The 21,583-nt window shown below is 43.6% G+C and overlaps 1 protein-coding gene across 2 annotated transcripts in view; it reads left to right on the top strand.

Moving 5' to 3' along the window:
* The first annotated feature begins 27 nt into the window (after positions 1-27).
* Positions 28-21,583, top strand: part of LOC139454365 (uncharacterized) — a 131,512-nt gene continuing 109,956 nt past the window's right edge. The window contains exon 1 of one of the 2 annotated variants that reach the window (XM_071236016.1): positions 28-607. The gene's annotated coding sequence lies outside the window, so the exon portion shown is untranslated. The remainder of the gene's footprint in view (positions 608-21,583) is intronic. The other variant, XM_071236013.1, reaches the window with a different exon arrangement.

Genomic DNA, 21,583 nt, shown 5'->3' with positions numbered 1-21,583 from the left:
TGGCGGTAAAGTAAACCCTTCGTCTCCTGCCCCCACGCTTACCTGACACAACAACCCCCCGACTCAAACTCAACAGCGGTCGGCACATCAGCAGCCGATCCGACAGTTTGAGTTCATCCTATCCCAGAAGCAAGTGGGAAGCCAGAGCCAGTCTGAAGTTCGCGGGTCTCCCTCGATTCCACGAAACCATGGAGACGGATCTATAACACCGACGCACATTCGAGTACGGTGAAGTACCGGTTGTACATATATGACCTCAGCAATAACCCCTCGACCCGGAATATGTCTGTTTGAAATACTTCCGGTCACTGTAGGGCCCGACGTGCGAATGGAATAAGTTTATGAGAGGGATCTTTTTATTGTGGCTACCGCGGATTACCATGGCGGTGGAAGCGCTCTAGTCGATAGCACAGTCAGCGGGGACCTACAATTGATTTTAGTTGAGTTCTCACGCCCGCCGTAACAGTGGCTGAGGGGCTGCCTGTACGTAGCATGCTCGGCTTTTGAAGCGAGAGTGTTCACTCCGTGCTGTGTCTTCGTGCTGCTTGTATCGGATGGGATTACTATCGAGTGTATTTGAGGGAGAAACAGTTGACATCAGATTAAGGTAAGGGCTTGTGTTGTGTCTACACATCAGTTACATGTACACAGTAGGAGGAGAATTATCTGCACGTTCAAACGCGGAAATGGAATAACCCACGAAATCCATGCATAACAACAAACATGGCGGCCACAACATTCCACTGTCAACGTGCTTGTTGTTTGGGGTGCTTGGAAGTGGCTAGATGGGGGTAATAGTCGGCTAATAGAAGGTGATAGTCGACTTGGAGTTCATACCATAGGATCCCGTATCACATATCGTCGGGTCTTGGTTACAGAGTTTGTTTATGTTGACGGGTCATGTTTCTGCTTGCCTGGTTTGCGCGCACATGGCTACTTTTCTAAACTCACTGACGATAACATCCATAGTAATTACCCCCAGGTTTTATCTCCCTGCGTATGTCATACTTTATCTCTGCTTTTAGCATACTTTATCTCTGTTTACACCACCCTTTATCACACGCCTGGTCCCAGCCGTCGAGAAGGGTATTGCAGGAAGGGATGGGACACAGACCAGAGTCGCATTTACTTATTAACCTTGCGAGTGTGTGTTTTCGGGGACACCCAGTCTCTTTCTAGTGTATGTCTACTCTAACATATCGTGTAATAACCATCGGCCAGTATGACGGCCCAACACACAAGTTGGTAATATGAGTCAAGTCTATGAACGAGGCAGGCGTAAAACCCAGCGACTGTGCTCACTACAGTGATATAAATAGCAGTTTCATGCGCTACTTGAGGAAAACGTATTTCAGTGTCTCTATAGTCAGCCTTGATCTAAATTCTAAGCAAAGGCGATGTGTTGTTTACATAATACTTTCCCCGTTCACTGCCTAACGTGGGCGAGAAGAGTAGATGTCTACAGCGGGGCCACTTTGTCTAATATGGGGGAGAGCGGCTGTTCCGGGTGGGGTGTATTTGTCTAATGTGTGGGGGTGAAGCTGTCTGACGTGTGGGAAAGTAGCTCTGTCCGGGGTGAGGGTGAGGGTGGGGTGTGTGGGGGTATTTGTGTATCGGGTGTGTGACTGTAACAGATGAGGGTCAGCCTGTCTGGGATGGAAGAGCGCAGGAAGGGGTAATTGTGTAGGGTGGGGCAGTTTAGCTGTCTAGGGTGGGGGTTTACTTGTCTACAGTAGGGTCTAGGGTGGGATAGCAGCTGTTTTGGATGGGGGAGGCAGATCTATCTATCCGTCTTTTGTAGGTGTGACTACCTGTCTACCGTGAGGTTGCAGCTGTCAATGGTGGGAGAGAGCTGCTGTATTAGGGTAGGGGTTGGGATGGGTGGGTGGGGATCAACTTGACTACAGTAGAGGGGTGTAACTGTATAGGGTGGGGAAGGAGAGCTACATACACGTCAGAGGTCAGTGAACCTCGTCCGCCTCAAATACATCTGCTATCACTAATACAAGGATGGGGGGGGGGGGGGGTGGTGGTTAGGGTGAGGGCGGCATCTAGACTGGTTGCGTCACGCAGGTTGAGGAGGGGGCTCGGGACAACGACCTGGTACAAGTCCTCTACCACTGTATCCTCAGCATCTTTTCTCGCCATGTATACCCAACACTACAATATCACTTCTGGATTTGTACTCTTTATGCTTCAATTAACCCATGACTTTACACGTAACCAGGCCAACTGAGCGCAGATTCTGACATCACCACATACAGCAATCACGGCCTAGAGGAAGAATATACCCACAGTGTAACAAGGCAGTAGTTTATATGTGATGTGAGGCGTGATTTGTAATCCCAACTGCTTAGTCGGTGGAGAGGCGTGTTATGTACACCGCCTTTTGCGTTCTATGCTTTTATCTACATTCAACACTGGACGTATGACGTGCTGTTAGATGCCCAGCCTACTGACCGACATTCTATTGTATTTATGCCAACACTGATCTTATTTGTACACCGAAAACCACAAGGGCGCTGTACTTGATGTGTTGTATCTGTGCACCTGTTGCTACATGCTGCGCCATGTAGACATGATTGTAACGTAAAAGCTCTCTCAAACAACCCCCCACCCCCCAACCCACCCCCCCCACCCCCCACCCCCCACCCCCTCCCCATGTACTAAGACCTTCATTCATGAAAGTGTGTGTGTGAAGAGTGAAGATATTTTGACACCCATCAGCAGGGTCGCTGACATAACATGACAACACTGGGGTGCGATCTACCTCATGTGCGTGTACTGGGTGCTGTTGGGTGTACCTGGGGAGGATATAGACGAACACATGGTCAATGAAAACGTATCTTTAAGTTATTTATTTTTTAAAATTTGCAAAAAAAACTTTTTACTTCTGCTGTGGAATCACGCAAACCAGACTTGGTTAGTTTGATCTAGACTTGCCTAGGCTTTTAGTAAAAATAAATACCTAAAACATTTAAATCCACAGTCATTGTGCAGGACTAAGGAGGATTGAGCTGAGTGGAATGTTGGGGAGAAAGTGGGGCAACAGCAACTGCAACCTCAGCACCTGTCAGGGTCGTTGACCTACTTGGAGAGTTTATCTGCGTGTTACACTGTCACGAAACCTGTTTATCTAAAATACAGCTTTAGTTAACATATGTTTTTGTGTGTTTGTTCCGAAAATATTTTTCGGTTATCAGCATACTTCCTTTTGCGTTATGACACAGGGTAACTGCTGTAGAAACCTTTCAAAACCACCTCGGCCTTTTTCAATATATTCCTGTAGATTTCTTTATTTTAACTATGTTACATGGGCCTAGTTGGGGTGTGTGTGATAACGAACAGGAAAAAGTCAAGTTCGGCCATATTCTTTGATCACAATAGATAGGCCATATTCTTTGATCACAATAGATATAGAGGTTATCAAGCGATAGGTTGGCATGGTAATTAGGAATAAACATTGTATTTAGTGAGCCTTGGTCTTGTTTGTCGGTAAACGCTGAAAGAAGTACCTACCTGAACTTCCATATTGTATCCCAAACGGATACCGTTTTTATCCGTTTGCTTTATCCTGCCGAGAGACCTACCCATTATCTGATAATATGAGTTACGTGGAGAAACAAAAGCCTAATTTAGGTAAAATATGTGTTAAAATTAATTCTAACAAGTGATCGATATCGGATTTTCAGTATATGGTACCACGAAGTGCAAACGAGCTCATCAGATACAGATTCTGTGATGTAACAAGCAAGTGACGTCACGTCAAATATTATGACGTCATTTTTCCGCACTGGCCGGTCAGCTAACGTGTATGGCACAGCGACTGGCCAATCATATAGCTAGATTCTTTGACGAGTAATTTTGAAGATTTGTGTCATACCTCAAGTCGGTTTGCAAGAGTAGGGGTAAGAAACTGCGGGTGGACAGATGTGTGCTTGCTAGACACTGGACGGCCTGTATCAAGACAGAGAACGCAAGTTATAGGGTTCAGATTATCGAACCCACGTCTTATGACGTAAAGAACGAAATGGTTACCCATCAGCCTACCCGACTGACCCATAGCACCCGTGGCCATAACGGGTAACGTTACAATTGGTCCCCAACAACTCTGGTTGTCGTCCGAGGCGTCACAATGGATCGGATGGTCAGACTCGGTAGCTTGATTGATTGCGTGTCATCGTACCCCAACAACGTCGAATTTTGCTCTTAGTATCAATCACAGGTTCGTCTGGACCAGCCTCAGATGTTTACAGGACACCGTCATGTAGCTTTTAAAATGGTATGGAGTTCGTCGTTCAACAAAACAGTCCACCCTACCAAGGACGTATATGTATAAGAAACGACCAGAGACGAAATAGAAAAGGACCCTTTACATAGTCGTTATGATAAACGGGAACAAATATCTTCGCGAGCCTTGCGGAAACCCATGGTATTGTTCTATGAGGATGAGATATGCTTCTGGCTCTCTTTAATATCTTCCTTCCCTCCTCTGTATCCGATGTTTAACCTGAAATAACGTTCCATAAATATGTGTTGATTTTGCATGGCTTGTATATTTACCAATCTGGGGAAGCAATATTCTATCATCTCCATGTGACCCCGGTGCAGACCTGTGTTTGTTATCTGTTTGTTGGCGTTCCTTGTTGATGAAGACAGTTTACACAAGCAGGGTGATCGCGGCCTCCATGGGAGTGTCTGGTCACAGTGTCTTCTACCGAGGGGGATAACGTGAAGACAGGGGTTTCATTGTGAAGTAGGTCGTTCATTATCTGTTGAATGAGTAAATGTTTTTTTACGCCGAGTCAGTAATTTTCCAGCTATTCGCGGCGATAATTATCTGTTGAAATGTTTCTCGGAGGAAACCTTACGGTATTTTGAAAACATGGAGAAAATAATTTTCTTTAAATGACATTGGTTGTCATGTCGTACTGTGCCATGTCCTAACTTGTAAACATCTCAACTGACACACGACAGATCGTTCGGCGGGTACCGTACTCCCGACCTTCACCGAGTTCTGGGGGCACGGGTGGCCCAGTCGTTTAAGGTGTCGCGATTCGCTGTGCAGAGTTGCGTCCCTTGGGCACGCCAGAAACCTATGATTGTGGCTTCGAATCCCGGTTCGCCCCGATTATGTTTCTAGGTTTGTCAGCACCATACCCGTGCTCGTGGGTTTCACCGAAGTGGTAAACGTCTGAGACCTGCATCACTTCGGGCTTTCCTCCCACATTAAGCTGACACGCCGTGATATAACTGGAATACTGTTAAAAGCGGCGTTAAACCCAACTCACTCACTCACTTCACCGAGTTCTTATATGTCACTTCATACGCTGAATAGAAACAACAAACACGCAGGAAATGTTGTTTTTTTTTGTAGATCCAAACACACCACTAAGCATTGAATGTCAAGCAACAAATGAGCGGAGCAGTTGTTACGTCTGCACATCGCAGATATACACTCACGGTCATCCATTCATGACGTCATATTTTGCACGTGCGATAAGGTCTTCCCACGTTCTATTTATACAGGTATCGGGCGTTGTATGTACCATCATGTATCTATGTATGTAACTTTGTAGGAGCGGTCGGGTAGCCTTGTGGTTAAAGCGTTCGATCGTCACGCCGAAGACCCGGGTTCGATTCTCGACATGGGTACAATGTGTGAAACCCTATTACTCTAAAATGAGTGGATTAAAACAATTCTGTGTTCTTCATGTGTATAATGTTGTTATGTAATTGTATTTTATTTTTCCAATATGTAAATAACTTCTAATATATGCAATAAGTACCAGTCGCATCGTGAATCCAGATTTCCCAGGATGACGATGCGTCCCATCCTGATGTCAGCGAACCAGGAAGCTCATTCCATCTTATCGAGAAGTGTAATATCAATCAGCTTTCATATATGACTGATCGAACCATCTGATAGCACGTCGTGACTCAGCATGATGTCGTCATAGCGATCGTTACTTATCAGTTTCCTCGTGAAATCCTGACTAGCGTTAAAAAAAGATGTTTTCAAACTGACCACTAGGCCAGATGACACCACTGAGGGGTGATTCATGATAATGTGTACTTATGTTAAAACCGCCTCCATGGTCTAGTGGTAGAGAGTCCGCCCGGAGAGCGGAAGGTCCGCGGTTCGATCCCCGCCCGCGTCATACCAAAAGACGTTAATAGATGGTACTTGTTGTTACCCTGTCTGTCGCTCGGCATTAAGGGGCTAAAGCAAGGACTGAAGACTCGGAGTCAGTATACTGTGAATTTATGTTAAACTGCGGCATGGTATCTCAGTGAGCTAGCACTATAAGTCGGCATCAGTCCGGACTAGTACAAACAGCCACACACACACACGTGAATGCACGTCGCTATATAAGTGCAATAATCTTGGACGCGACGTTAAACCCCATTTCACCTCACCTCACTTATGTTAAGATGAAATCGAATCCTGTCGATTGTGACGCTTGGGATGACGCGTCCAATAAAAAGTCGTCAAATGTCACAGTGATCGCGGAATAAAACTTACGTAAGTTTCAAGGAAATTATTATACAATAAAAACAACAGTTAAATCTAAATCGGAAATAAATAAACGTGCAATTACAACAGATTGGCGCATATCCAGATAAGCTAAATGTCGGGATAAACAGAAAGACTGGGTTCTTTTCTTCAGTGTAGACTTGGATCAAGGCTACCTTGGAACCTGTTCAGCATCATTTGTAACTTCAGGAAACATGCCGCGTAGTGCGTGACAGCTGACACATAGACACCGAAACTCTCTTCAGATAAATATTGCGTCTTACGTTTATGTTTCCGTGATTTTTGCGTGGCGGACTACAGTTGAGACCTATCACCCCGAGGCAAGGGAGGTAATTAATGATAATGGTCTAGTTTGAAGTAGGTTCCACTCCTGCCTAACTTGGCTGGAATTCTGGACCAACAAGTCTATACATAGTCTAATCAAAATAGTTTAACGAACTAGATATCGGGTTCATAAACAACATGGATTTTTCAACGTGCAGATTTCGGTCGACTGCAGGATTTGCAAAGCATGGGTACCGTCAACTGGGCCTCGACAGATATTTTGCGAATCTTTTCATGTTTTTAATCAAGTTGCTCAAGTGATTTGATGGCCTTCGCTGCGTAAGTTCCGTTTCATGACAATATGGAACTTGATTGTCGATCAGATCGTCTTGACTGGGACCCGTCTTTGTGTTTCAAGTGATGTGAGAGGTGGAATCCAATTGGTCAATATGAAGGACATAGATGGGACATAACTCGTAAGAGCCACTGATGGCGCTACGATCGCGCCACGAAATTCCAGCTTAGTACGGCAAGGGTGGAAACTGAACTTTTATGGTCTGTTAGCTTCCTTGTCTCGGGAAGATGAAACTTTCTTGTTTTTTTTATAACTTTGTAACTTCCTGTTTTTGAGGCAAGACATACAGTATGTGTTTTCGTATGTCGATGGTCGGGTCGATGGCACAAGTGAAACAAGCAATGAAAACCAATTAGTTTGAACAGATGACACAAGGGCCAAGAAAGCTAGAACTTGTTTTGTATGTTTGTTTGTTTGTTTGACGCCACGCTCAACAAAGTTCCAGCTATTTTACGGGGGTCTATACATAATCTTGTCTGGACCAGAAAATCCAGTAAATGACTTCATGAACATCGATCTACGTACGCACTTGGGATACGATGACATGCATTAACAAAGTCAGCGAGTCAGACCACCCGATCCCATTAGTCGCCTCTTACAACAAGCATGCATTGCTGAAGACCTACTAGTATTCAAACCCGAATGATAGAATGCAAGGAATTAACATGGCACCACGCAACGTCGGGTTTTCCTCCCACATCAAACAGACACACCATTATAGGACTGAAATATTGTCCAAAGCGGCCTTAAACCCGACTCATTCACTCATCGTTTTATATTTGAAGAATCGCACCAGGACTATGTTGCTAACAGAGACACCAGGCCCCGGGATCATGAAAGTGGTCTTAGCTCAAATTTTGCTAAGCACGAATTTTGTCTTAAGTTTGTTTCATGATCCCGGGGCCAGAACTACTGTACTACACCACGAACCTACCAGAGTGAGTGAGTAAGTTTGGTTTAACGCCGCTTTTAACAGTATTCCCGATATATCGCGGCATGTGGGGAAAGTGATGCAGGTCTCAGACGTTTACCACTTAGGTGAAACCCACGAGGGATATACTGCAGTGATCCACTCGTGAAATTACAATAATTGAAAGCATGGAATAACAATAATTGAAAGACAACAACAGTGAGTGAGTGAGGTGGGTTTAACGCCACTTTTAACATTATTCCAGCTGTATCACGGCGTGTCAAGGAGGGAAGCCCGAAGTGATCTCAGACGTTTACCACTTAGGTGAAACCCACGAGCATGGGTATGGTACTGACAAACCTAGAAACATAATCGGATCGAACCAGGATTCAAACCCACAATCATAGGTTTCTGGCGTGCCCAAGGGACGCAACTCTGCACAGCGAATCGCGGCGCCTTAGACGACTGGACCACCGAACCTTATAGAGAGATATCAACATCTCTACCCAGATTGCCTTCTTGGTAAATAGTACGTTCATATTGTTATACTTCATTAGTATAATGCCAGTACATTTGCAGTTTTTCGCAGCAAGAAAAATCTACTCTTTCACACTGGTTTGAAGACAACTAAAATTTCAGTCCAATGTAACATTCAAGGATACAATTAATATTCAAATTAACACACCGTTACAGAATTTGATAAATTAATAAAGCTTACAGAATCAGTGTTATAAAGAACAAATAACGCCTGAACAGTATAAAAACGTCGCCTAACAGACGAAGTACACAACATTCGGAACTTGGTGGTGAGACCCGTGAAGATCCGGGGAAGAATAGAAACCCATGCTTGCTGTAAAAGGCGACTATGCTTGTTGTAAGAGGCGACTGTCGCGATCGGGTCGTCAGGCTCGCTGACTTGGTTGATGCATGCCATCGATCCCAATTGCCTGGATCGATGCTCATGATATTAATCACTGGATTGTCTGATCCACACTCGATTATTTACAGACCGCCGCCATATAGCTGGAACATTGCTGACTGAGGCGTTAAACAACCAACCAACCAACCAACCAACTTGGTCGTGACTGGACTCTTGCAAGCGTTGTATACACGTAGGCCCTCTTCCTTTTTCTTCAAATAAATATGTGTAGCAAATGTCCAATAAAAAAAATTGCTATTTGTCAGCCATGTAAAGGATGGACTTCTTTATGTATACATCGAAGGTCGTTTCCTCCTGTAATTGATGAAGATCATTGCGACTTGTGATGGATTTTGTGCATCTTTTCCTACGCGCTCACCTGCGGACATACCTGTTCTGGATGTCCAACCTGTATTAATTAAGCCTCAGGTGTTAACACTATAGAACCAGTCTCACTCATGTCGTCATCACACAGACCGGGCCCCAAGCAGAACAGTTGCTGGCTTTCATGTTAGGTTGATAAAAAAAAGGAGTTGATGTAGCGTACATTGGGCTGTCACATCCAAAGGCAGTTTGTTATTGTAAAAAAATATCTACATGCAGATCTTGGTGTTTAATGTCGTTAGCTTTCAGGGCACGGAGTCCCTGGGATTGCCTTGGGTTGCCTTGGGTTGCCTTGGGTTGCCTGAAGTAAAGGTTTAATCGAATGTTGCCCTTTGCAGATTCACTGATGAATGAGGTTTCATATTTATAAAAATACTAACGATGTAATTTCAAAGAGGAGGGCGGATTGCGTTTATGAATTTGATCATGATTATAATTCATCTAAGAGACATTTTTGGATTTGATTTGAAATCTAATATGAATATGAGTGGAGTCTGGGAGACGATTCCAGAAATTTGTTCATATCGTGAATTCATCGCTAATGAGATAAAGTTATAACTGTCTTGGTTGTGGCATAACGGCCTCGTGAATGTATGATTGTGATTGGGCTGAGGTAGGTGTCCCCTCAGTGTTTGCATTATGTGTAGTATTGCTCGATTTGTTCTCTTCTGGTTTCCCCGCCGTGATATTGCTGGAATATTGCTAAAAGCGGCGTAAGACCATACTCACTCACTCGATTTGTTTTGAAGGAAGACTTCAGCATGATAATGATGGCCCATTGAAACGTGACGCCACATCCGGTGTTACAGGAAGCAAGTGATTGTCGCCAAGGAAATGAGGAACGAGTGGTTATATTTTAAACAAGGAAGATATAATGTAGACTGGAGTCGGGTTTAGAAGATTCGCTTTAAATGTTCATTCGCACATTTATTTGTGGTTTTCATAAATGGATGGGTTACAAGTGCGCAAACACATTTTCGGTGACAATGTCCTCAACATATATTGGTCAGTAGGTCGTAATAGTATGAGAACTCTGGACGTCTCGTTACGATAAGACTGTGTCATCATCAGTGTGACTGTAGTTGCTGTTTGAATCCTAGTTTGCTTTATTGTGTTCTGAACTTCATCGTGAACAGAACCATGCCTCTGATTGTGTCAGTCAGTCCACACAGAAAGTGCACCTTTATTATCCCCCGCCCAACAAAGTTGGCGGGGGATATAGAAACGGGATCCGTCCGTCCGTCCGTCCGTCCGTCCGTCACGTTTTGTTTTCTCCCACATTGACACGTTTTGTTTCCGGAGCATAACTCATAAACCGTTCAATATTTTTTCATGAAACTTTGCAGGTCTGTCAAGTACATGCTGAACTGGTGCCTTTTGCTATTGAGAAATTTTAGAAATTTGAATTTTTTACGTCTCCATGGCAACAAGATGGACTTAGATTCTGTGAGGGTAGGGTTCGTTTCCGGAGCATAACTCATAAACCGTTCAATATTTTTTCATCAAACTTTGCAGGTCTGTTGCCTTTTGCTATTTAGAAATTTTAGAAATTTTTACTTTTTACTTTTCCATGGCAACAAGATGGACTTAGGTTCCAAACTCTTCTTTTTTTTACAATTTCCATAACCAAGGTCCACCTCGGTTAAAAAAGATTAGGGTTTGTTTGGATTTAATTATGTCATAACTTCTGCAACTCCTGTTTAATACTGTAAAGGATTTGCAACTTGATAAAAATCCTTTGGGGATATGCATAGTTTTATGATAAGAATATTGCTGTCGAGAGAAAACTGTGGGTCAGACGACATAAAACGCAAGTATTTTCTTCTTGGTCTGAAATGCTTGTAAATGTGTTCAGACATGACATGTCTTCTTTGCCCTTCGTTACAAATGTCACATTGCCACTAGGGGATCATTACTTAGAGATTAGTGATTGGCTAGCCTCACAGTGTGCATAGCCCACACCATAGATCACGATATTTCAATAATGTGTTTTTAACTAGTTGCTACACGATTAAGGAAGTCTCGTTCAATACGTTTCGGGAGGGTGTCAGATTTTATCAGAGTGAGTGAGTGAGTAGGTATTTCCGCTTGTAGCAGCGTCGCAGTGACAGTCCCTCGGGGATGGCGTAAATTGTACGCTATGCTGTGTTCAACGTAGTCACCCAGAATCCCAGGGGCAACCAATCAGTAACACTGGCATCGTCACGGTTAGGAAAGTATAAGTGAGTATGATACAATCTCTTGCATACTGTTTCCCGCACAGCTTTTTTCAGTCATTCTGTCGACACGTTACGTAGCTTCTGTAAATTCCCGCGTTTCTTGCCTTGAGAATAAATGCCAGGACGAATTCCTCGACCAGCATAAACATTACAACTATGCATGTGAAAAACAATTGTGTTCTTATTTCCACTGTGTGTTGACATAAGAACTGATGCGGGGCACGGGTGGCCCAGTCGTCTGAGGCGCCGTGATTCGCTGTGTAGAGTTGCGCCCCTTGGGCACGCCAGAAACCTATGATTGTGGGTTCGAATTATGTTTCTTGGTTTGTCAGCACCATACCCGTGCTCGAAGGTTTCACCGAAGTGGTAAACGTCTAAGACCTGCATCACTTCGGGCTTTCCTCCCATATTAAGCTGACACGCCGCGATATAACTGGAATACTGTTAAAAGCGGCATTAAACCCAACTCTATCACTCACTCACTAATAACTGACGCCTTGTGTGAAACTGCATCACCACACCGTGTCTGTACGGTGGTAAAAGGGCTACTGTCGCTGGGATACAAGCCATCCTGCTCGGTGAAGCAAGGACATGTATGACAATACAAGGCCGTCTGCCTGTACGATGATAAAAGGAAACCTGCACGGCAAACGAGGATATTCACCATGACGCGCAAAGGGCATTCTGCTCAGCAGTACAAAGACCACCTGCATGGCGATACAAGGTCATCCAGTACTCAAATACAAGGTCATCCTTCAATGCGATACAAGGACATCCTTCCTTTAAGGCTATTTACAGCAGCATGGCGATACAAAGACATGCTGCACGACGCTACACGGATATGCTGCATGGCGATACAAGCAAATACTGCACGGCAATACAGGGATATGCTGCATGGCGATACAACTGCTGTGATGAACGGCGATATAAGGATATGCTGCAAGGCAATACAAGGATATGCTGCATGGCGATACAAGTGCTACGATGAACGGCGACAGGATAATGCGGCATGGCGATACAAGGATATGCTGCACGTCAATACAAGGATATGCTGCATGGCGATACAAGGACATGCTGCACTACGCTACAAGGATATGCTGCATGGCGATACAAGGATATGCAGCATGGCGATACAAGGACATGCTGCTCGACGCTACAAGGATATGCTGCATGGCGATACAAGCAAATACTGCACGGCAATACAGGGATATGCTGCATGGAAATACAACTGCTGTGATGAACGGCGATATAAGTATATGCAGCACGGCAATACAAGGACATGCTGCACGACGCTACAAGGATATGCTGCATGGCGATACAATGAAATGCTGCAAGGCAATACAAGGATATGCTGCATGGCGATACAATGATGTGATGACGGCGATACAAGGATATGCTGCATGGCGATACAAGGATGTGATGACGGCGATACAAGGATAATGCTGCATGGCGATACAAGGATATGTTGTATGGGCTACTGGACTCAGCAACTGGCCAAGTATGATGAGAGCAGCGTGGTTCAGAGTGGTTGGAATGTTTGAAGATCGGCATAGTCTGTGAGCTGCCACATGTGCAACAGTGTTTGCAAATCTGTATCAATACAGACGTTGGGTCGCGCCGACCCGGGCCCTCCTACACATGGCCGCCAACAGTAGGGTGACATTCTTGGCACTAAATATGATAGATCAGAAGACTGGTCGATGTTGGGATAGGAACAGTGAACGGGAGAATTGCTGGGTAGTTGTCATCACGTGTGTATGGATTGGTGACTGGTTTTCGGAATGATTGATCAGACAAGACGCATCGATGAAAGATGGATTGACTGATGAAGCGAGATAATCAGAAGAAAGAAAAAGGGAAAAGTTGGAAAGAAAGGAATGAGAGAAAGAAAATAAAAAAAGTAGATAAGAGAAATAAAGGATAACGGCGGAACAAAAGGTTTTTAGTAGGAAGTTCTTTGACTGATTAGCTATCGGAATAGGGAAGAATCGGGTGTTCCTTGACTGATTTACTATCGGAATAGGAAAGAATCGGATGTTCTTTGACAGATTAACTATCGGAATAGGAAAGAATCGGATGTTCTTTGACAGATTAACTATCGGAATAGGAAAGAATCGGATGTTCTTTGACAGATTTACTATCGGAATAGGAAAGAATCGGATGTTCTTTGACAGATTTACTATCGGAATAGGAAAGAATCGGATGTTCTTTGACAGATTTACTATCGGAATAGGAAAGAATCGGATGTTCTTTGACAGATTTACTATCGGAATAGGAAAGAATCGGATGTTCTTTGACAGATTTACTATCGGAATAGGAAAGAATCGGATGTTCTTTGACAGATTTACTATCGGAATAGGAAAGAATCGGATGTTCTTTGACAGATTTACTATCGGAATAGGAAAGAATCGGATGTTCTTTGACAGATTTACTATCGGAATAGGAAAGAATCGGATGTTCTTTGACAGATTAACTATCGGAATAGGAAAGAATCGGATGTTTTTTGACAGATTTACTATCGAAATAGGAAAGAATCGGGTGTTCTTTGACAGATTAACTATCGGAATAGGGAAGAATCGGGTGTTCTTTGACTGATTAACTATCGGATTAGGGAAGAATCGGGTGTTCCTTGACTGATTAACTATCAGAATAGGAAGAATCGGGTGTATCTTGACTGATTAACTGTCGGAATAGGAAATTATGTTGTTTCACTTTTTTTTTAGTGGTATGACTAACATGGACTACATTTGAAGACCTGGACTCTAGTGTTTTCTTGCTTTGTGCCGATGTAGTTGCCGACGCCACACGTGACGTGAACCATCTCCACGTTTGAAGGACATTGAAACGTCCTCATGTGAGTCGATTGTTCTGTGAACTGTTCACCAACCGAACTGATGAAATAGTGAACTCCCACGCCACCAGGGTTCGTCCAGGCTCGCGGCTCCTACTGGTTGTAGCTCCCGCCTGTGTGGGGCTATTGTGGCTGGGGCGGTTGTGTGTTGGGAGGTTGTTGTGTGTTGGGAGGTTATTTTGTGCTAGGAGGTTGTTGTGTGTTGGGAGGTTATTTTGTGCTCGGAGGTTGTTGTGTGTTGGGAGGTTGTTGTGTGTTGCGATTGTATTGTGTGGCTATTCCTATGCTTTGAACTATTTTCAAATTATAGCAATCTGGTTGAATAAAAAAAGACAACTGAAGTTTTAGATGGAAACCTATGATTGTGGGTTCGATCCCGGTTCGCCCCGATTATGTTTCTAGGTTTGTCAGCACCATACCCGTGCTCGTGGGTTTCACCGACGTGGTAAACGTCTGAGACCTGCATCACTTCGGGTTTTCCTCCCACATTAAGGTGACACTTGAATACTGTTAAAAGCGGCGTTAAACCAAACTCACTCACTCACTATTTTAGGAGGCAACCGAGACTTGTTCCCTGCCGTTGACGTTTTACGTTTAGGATTATACACCCTCGTGAACAGCCAGAGAGTGCGGGCTTCACCCTCATAGATCCCACATATCATAAATATGGAGTTATTTCAATCCTATTGCAAACAATCATAACTGGTACCATATTAGGTGGTTTTAGGAGGTAACATAAACCTAATACTATTTCCCCCAGAACTCCACTTCGTTGTGTGTTCTAGTGGAGCAGCTGGTACGGTCGTCCATGGCATCGACCGGGGTTCCCGTTCCAATAGCGCGAGTTCATTTATTGTTTTTACACCATTAGAGTCAACGTACAGCTACTATTGACTGGAATCGATTGAAATATCTTCCCAATACTGGCGTTTGAAAGCAAAGTGAAAACACCTTAGATCCTGGTTTAAAAAAGATAATCAGTTCGCAAGTAAAGGTAATGTGTTTCGATTGCAAAAGCTCAATTAGGGCTGTTGACTCTCAAAGTGATCTGTAACATCTGTGTGGGTCTCCACAGCTACAGATTTGTGGCGGTTATTTCCTGATGGTGTGGATTTCATAGATCGTTTGAAAGCTGGCAGCACAAAGCTGTGTCGTGATAGGCTACAACAGCTTGACATCCTGGTATAACACATAGAAAATGTTATAATATGATGTTATTGTATGAAAAACATGGAATTCGCAATTGGGTATATGATGTAAAGTCGTTATTAAATGGATGCGGCTATGGGTATGTTTGGCATAATCAATGTGTAGCGAACAATGCAGATTCGTTTTAAGTATAATATTATATACGCCAAAGACTTAAGGATGTTTACTTACGAAAATGGTCATCGCATGTTTTAGGTTAAGAAAAATGCAATTATTACAAGCTTTTTAAGACAACTATTTCCCCAGAATACTATCTGTTTGATATTAAAAGATTTAGAATTAGTTTGCACAATTTAGATACAGCTCTCATTGATTTGTGGTGGAATAAGAAAAATGCAATTATTACAAGCTTTTTAAGACAACTATTTCCCCAGAATACTATCTGTTTGATATTAAAAGATTTAGAATTAGTTTGCACAATTTAGATACAGCTCTCATTGATTTGTGGTGGAATTAGGCAGACACAGAAACAGAGCCACAGAAATGAGAATATGTGAGTAATGTTGTTTAAATGTGATTAAAGATGAGTTTCATTTTTTGTTAGTCTGTCCAAAATACAACCATCAAAGAAGTAAATATATTGATCTGCCTTTTTATGTACATCCCACTCCACAAAATGTTATCATGCTATGTTAATTAGAATATGACCTGTTTAGCATATCTGCAACCACTCCCGAAAACACTTGTACTATGGGCCTGAGGCTTTTCATTATGGAATTAAACTTATCCTTATCCTTAACACATAGGGTGTGTGTAGGACGATATGCTTTGGGAACAGAAATAGTGCACTGGGCATCCTGGGTGCCGTTGTACAAAGCGATCTTAGCGCTAAGGTTGTTTTATACAACACCCTGTCGCGATGGTCTAATGGAGGACGGAGAAGGGTGGTGAGAGGGTAAGTGGTCACCACTTTTGATACTGGGTAGATACTTATATTTTATAGGCACTGGCTGATCCCACTGAAGACCCGTGTTCGATTTCTCACACTTGTGCAATGAATGAATAATTTTGTTTGTTTACCCTGTGGTTATATGGCTTGAATATAAAATGGCCTTAATACTACTGAGTCACTCATACTGTCGACCACTGGCCCGACTCCGCAATATTCCGGCTTACTGATGGCGGCCTGTAATACTAGTATTCTAGTCAGGACCAGACAATTCATCGACTGATATTAGGAGTAACCATCCCAGCCGTGGGGGTACGACGACACTCAATAAACCAAATCACGAAATCTCACCCCGTATCGATTATAGTCACCTGAATGTTGGGGCAAACATGGGTTGCTGGGGTCTGTTCTAACCCGGAACCTCCCTGGGGCCCCGTGGGGACGGACCGCCGTGATATTGGTGAAATTGTGCCTGTGTGTTGTGAGCAACTGCGGCTTTGTACTGCCGGAGGTAATTGTTTTACGACTTATCCTAGCTCGCTGTGTGCAATGTGGATTAGTCCTGTGAATTTCCAGGCTAGAATTGGTCGTTAGCAGCCTCTACTTGTCGTAAGAGCTTACTAACATAACGGGATCTGGTGACCTGACCTGGTGACCTGACCTGGTGCTCGCTGACCTGGCTGATGCATGTTATCGTATCCCAATTTCGTAGATCGATGCTCATGATGTTATTAAGTGGATTGTCTGGTCCAGGTTCGATCATTTTCGTCGTATAGGTGGAATATTGCTGATTGAGGCGTTAAACAGCAAACAAACAAGCAGACAGTGTGGATCATGTCCTGTCGTTCTCCTACACACATCACACATTATGTTTCAAGTGGGTGATGGTCGGTGGCTCGATCCGCGGTGGCGTCATGCCAGATGGTACTTGTTACCTTGCGATATGAATTGAGGGTATAAAACAAGGAATGGGCGCCTCGAAGTCAGTATAGTGCCTGAGTGGAACATCCATGATAAATAGTTAATAAAACCGGCATTTTACCCGACTAGAACAACACGCACGCACGCACGCACGCACGCACACCATCTTCAAGACCCAAAGGCATATTTTTTTACCACATAAATACAATCACCCCAATTCCATTCTCGTCCCTTCTCAGTTCCAACAATTTATTCTTGAACGCGACTTCAAAACCGCTTTCTCCTCACCTCAACTCGAGTAGATGTTGTCAGCTAGAATAATATCATATTTAATATCATATTTAATGGCACATTATTACCATCTGTACAGCTTACAGCGTACCAGCCAATTCTTGTAATCATCCCTTGGTCATTCTTGCGGTTTGTTTACAGACCTTGAAACACGGCCCAGGTGGCGTTGTTCCCTGGAGAGCGCCACCTATCGGTGGACGTTCCAGACCCTACAACAAATGTAGTTGTGTTTACACATTGTCACGTGATGTAGGTTGTTCTATTGTTCGAGGCATTTCTATATTTTGCACTTTGGGGCATTGTTTGTTCAGGATTTGTTTTCGACAGATGTCAACGATCATTTCCAAGTAGAAACGTGTTTACAGTAGTGAATATCAGTCTCAACGTCACTGACTAGTGTTTGGAGCAGTAATTTCCCGATACGCAGTATGGTGTTTTTACGAGGCCTTGAATTCCTGTGTTAGCTGATTTCCATTTTACAATAACATATATTTAAAGCGTTACACAGTGTTAAAGAGTTACAGTGTTACAGAGTTAAAATGTTGCATGGTTACAGTATTCCATTGTTATAATGTTGTATAGTTGCAGTGTTATACATTTGCAGTGTAACATGTTTCCAGTGTTACGTCGTTACAGTGTTATAGGGGGCGGTCGGATAGCCTAGTGGTTAAAGCGTTCGCTCGTCACGCCAAAGACCCGGGTTCGATTCCCGACATGGGTACAATGTGTGAAGCCCATTTGTGGTGTCCCCCGCCGTGATATTGCTGGAATGTTGCTAAAAGCGGCGTAAAACCATACTCACTCACTCACTCTTGTGTCCAGTACATAATGGACGACATCGCGACACAGCTCAGATTACCCCGGGGCTTTGAAAGCCGCATAACTTGTTTTGCTTGATAGAGACCACCATGAAATAAGCTATCGTCACATAACTTGATTGAATTTCAGTGTGGCGGCCATTCCTTAGTTTCGTGAATCCAGGACACACGGTCAAGTACTCACAGACTTCTGCCTCTATTATCCATGGCGTATTACTAACCTTGAGTTCGACATTCAGAAATGTTTTGTTGGGGAGAAATATGTGTAGCAGCGTCACAGGCATGCGATGGTAAACACACACAAAATCCAAATTTAAAAAATTGGTTTCAAGGTCACAGTTTTGGTACCATCAGACTATTTTCCTTTTCGTTGGTCGGCAAAAGCAAATATTTCCTGTCTATGTGCATGCGGAACATCTAGGAACATGTAACCAACATACTGTTTCAATTGAAACTATCAGATTACAATGTTTTAACAATTTTCGCAAAGCTGTGACATTGCCGGAAGTGCTTGATGCCCCCCCGGATAAAAAACGAAGGGAGATAACTCTCAATACACTCCGTCGTCTTGATCTACCAGTGTATCTGCAACATATTTTAGGCTTGTGGCTTGAGAGAGGTTTTAGAGGACAGGATATGACATGTTTGCTTACAAAACCTTCGAGGAAGATGGGAAATAGCTCATTTCCTTCGAATTTCCCTTGCCGGAGTTGAAATTTCAAACTGCTACAGCATCAGATGTATGTCGCGAGTTTTTATGGAGCTACCAGCTTTGGAATATCGCCAGCCTGAATTCAGCTTTTTTAACAATAAGGGGATATTGTCGTAAAAAATGACACTTCAGTCAATCAGTATTATGTATTTTTGACACTTTATCCCTCACCGCTCATGTATATTGTACAAGATATATAAAGCCACAGGGGGATTTTATTTCAACACAAAGGTATTAGGACACTACAGTCTATGCGTCTTGGCATTTTGAATATGTTTTTTTTTTAAAAGACATAATCTCGAGCGAATATGGGCAGTTGCCAGTGAACCGGTATCGTTACAACTACGTGTGAATGAGTGAGTGAGTATGGTTTTACAAACAATCTGAACAACTGAAATTGCGATGGTGACAATAATTGTAAAGCGCACTGACGTTGATGTCATAAAGAGTTACTGATAACCTTCAAAGCGTGATGTCAACTCAGTCATGGGATCACTGTACTGGGATCCGGGGTAGAATAGGTCTTCAGTAACACATGCCTGCTGTAAAAGGCGACTATGCTTGTCGTAAGAGGCGAATAACGGGATCAGGTGGTCAGGCTCGCTGACTTGGTTGAAGCATGTCATCGATCCCAATTGTGTGGACGATGCTCATGATGTCAATCACTGGATTGTCTGGTCCAGACCTGATTATTTACAGACATCAATCTGGAATATTGCTGAGTGCGGCGTAAAAAAACAAACCAACCAACAACCAACGTGTCATCGTACCCCAATTGCGTGGAGCGATGCTCGTGATGTTAGTTTTTGGATTGACTGGTCCAGACTTGATTATTTACAGACATATATGTGGAATATTGCCGAGTGCGCCGTTAAACAACAAACAAACAAAATAAAAAAAACTGTCATGGCGTGATGTTAATTGATAACTGTCATGGCGTGATGTCAACTGATAACTCATGACATAATGTCAACTGATAACTGTCATGGCGGTAGACGGTCACCAAATTGGCGACGATGTCTGTAGCTGCTCACCACGATGACTATGGTGTTAATAGTTTTCCATCACACGGTGCCAAAACTTGCAACTCTTTTATATTCACACATACGATTACAAGAGCTACTTCAGCAGCTTTTTAAAAATCATTTTCACTGAAGCGAATGTGACAGCAGAAGCACATAATTATTATATACATATATGCATATAACGTGACATCTCCGAGACTGATGAGGGAACCGAAGCGCAAGGACACACACAGAGCGCATGAAGACATGGCTCGTGGGTAGAATCTCCCTGCGGTAGGTTACAGGAGTGGGGTGGGACTTTATAAGACCCAGATCTGTTTACGGCTATCTGTCAGACTGCTTTGTATCCATAGAGATCCAAATGTTGATCAGCACGCCCATATGTATGTTACCTTTTATGAATGCAAGCGGTAGTTTGTTATGTGGATTCTCTTTCAGCCGTGTTGTGGCTTTATGTGTTAAGTGCCTGCGGGTATGCTTGTTTGGAGAGTTACAATGGCACGAGTGTTGGCAGCGAATGGGTTGGTGCACCGTAAAATAACGGTAATGCCACCGGTACATAGTGGATTTCTACGAGATATGAGACTACACTAACTGTTGGTTTACAACTGGGGCAAATTGCTCGGGTCGTTGCTCATGTCAACTAGAAATATCCGGCAGTCACTGTGAATACGTGATACTCATCTTGGTAATACGATCTTACAAATCATGGCCACGGAATATATACGGGGCTTCTGTTGTCGCAATAATCTTGACGGGATCATCCTGCTGTTGTTCAGTTTACGGGTCCTGCTGTTGTTCAGTTTACGGGTCCTGCTGCTGCAGTTTAATTGACGAGGTTCCCAATGTCGTGGTTCAGGAGGGATCCTGCTGTTGTTCAGTTATGGTACCTGCTGTTGTACAGTTTACGGTACCAGCTGTTGTTCAGTTTACGGTACCTGCTGTTGTTCAGTGTACGGTACCTGCTGTTGTGGTTCAGATGAGGGTCCTGTTGCTGTTCAGTTTACGGTACCTGCTGTTGTGGTTCAGATGAGGGTCCTGTTGCTGTTCAGTTTACGGTACCTGCTGTTGTTCAGTTTACGGTACCTGCTGTTGTGGTTCAGATGAGGGTCCTGATGCTGTTCAGTTTATGGTACCTGCTGTTGTTCAGTTTACGGTACCTGCTGTTGTGGTTCAGATGAGGGTCCTGCTGTTGTTCAGTTTACGGTACCTGCCTTTGTGGTTCAGATGTGGGTCCTGCTGTTGTTCAGTTTACGGGTCCTGCTGTTGAAAGCCAAG

The sequence above is a fragment of the Haliotis cracherodii genome, unplaced genomic scaffold (genome assembly GCF_022045235.1).
Source record: "Haliotis cracherodii isolate W230 unplaced genomic scaffold, xgHalCrac1.p SCAF_10, whole genome shotgun sequence".
NCBI lineage: Eukaryota > Metazoa > Mollusca > Gastropoda > Lepetellida > Haliotidae > Haliotis > Haliotis cracherodii.
The sequence above is the reverse complement of the archived record's forward strand: the minus strand, read 5'-3'. Positions and strand labels throughout refer to the sequence as shown.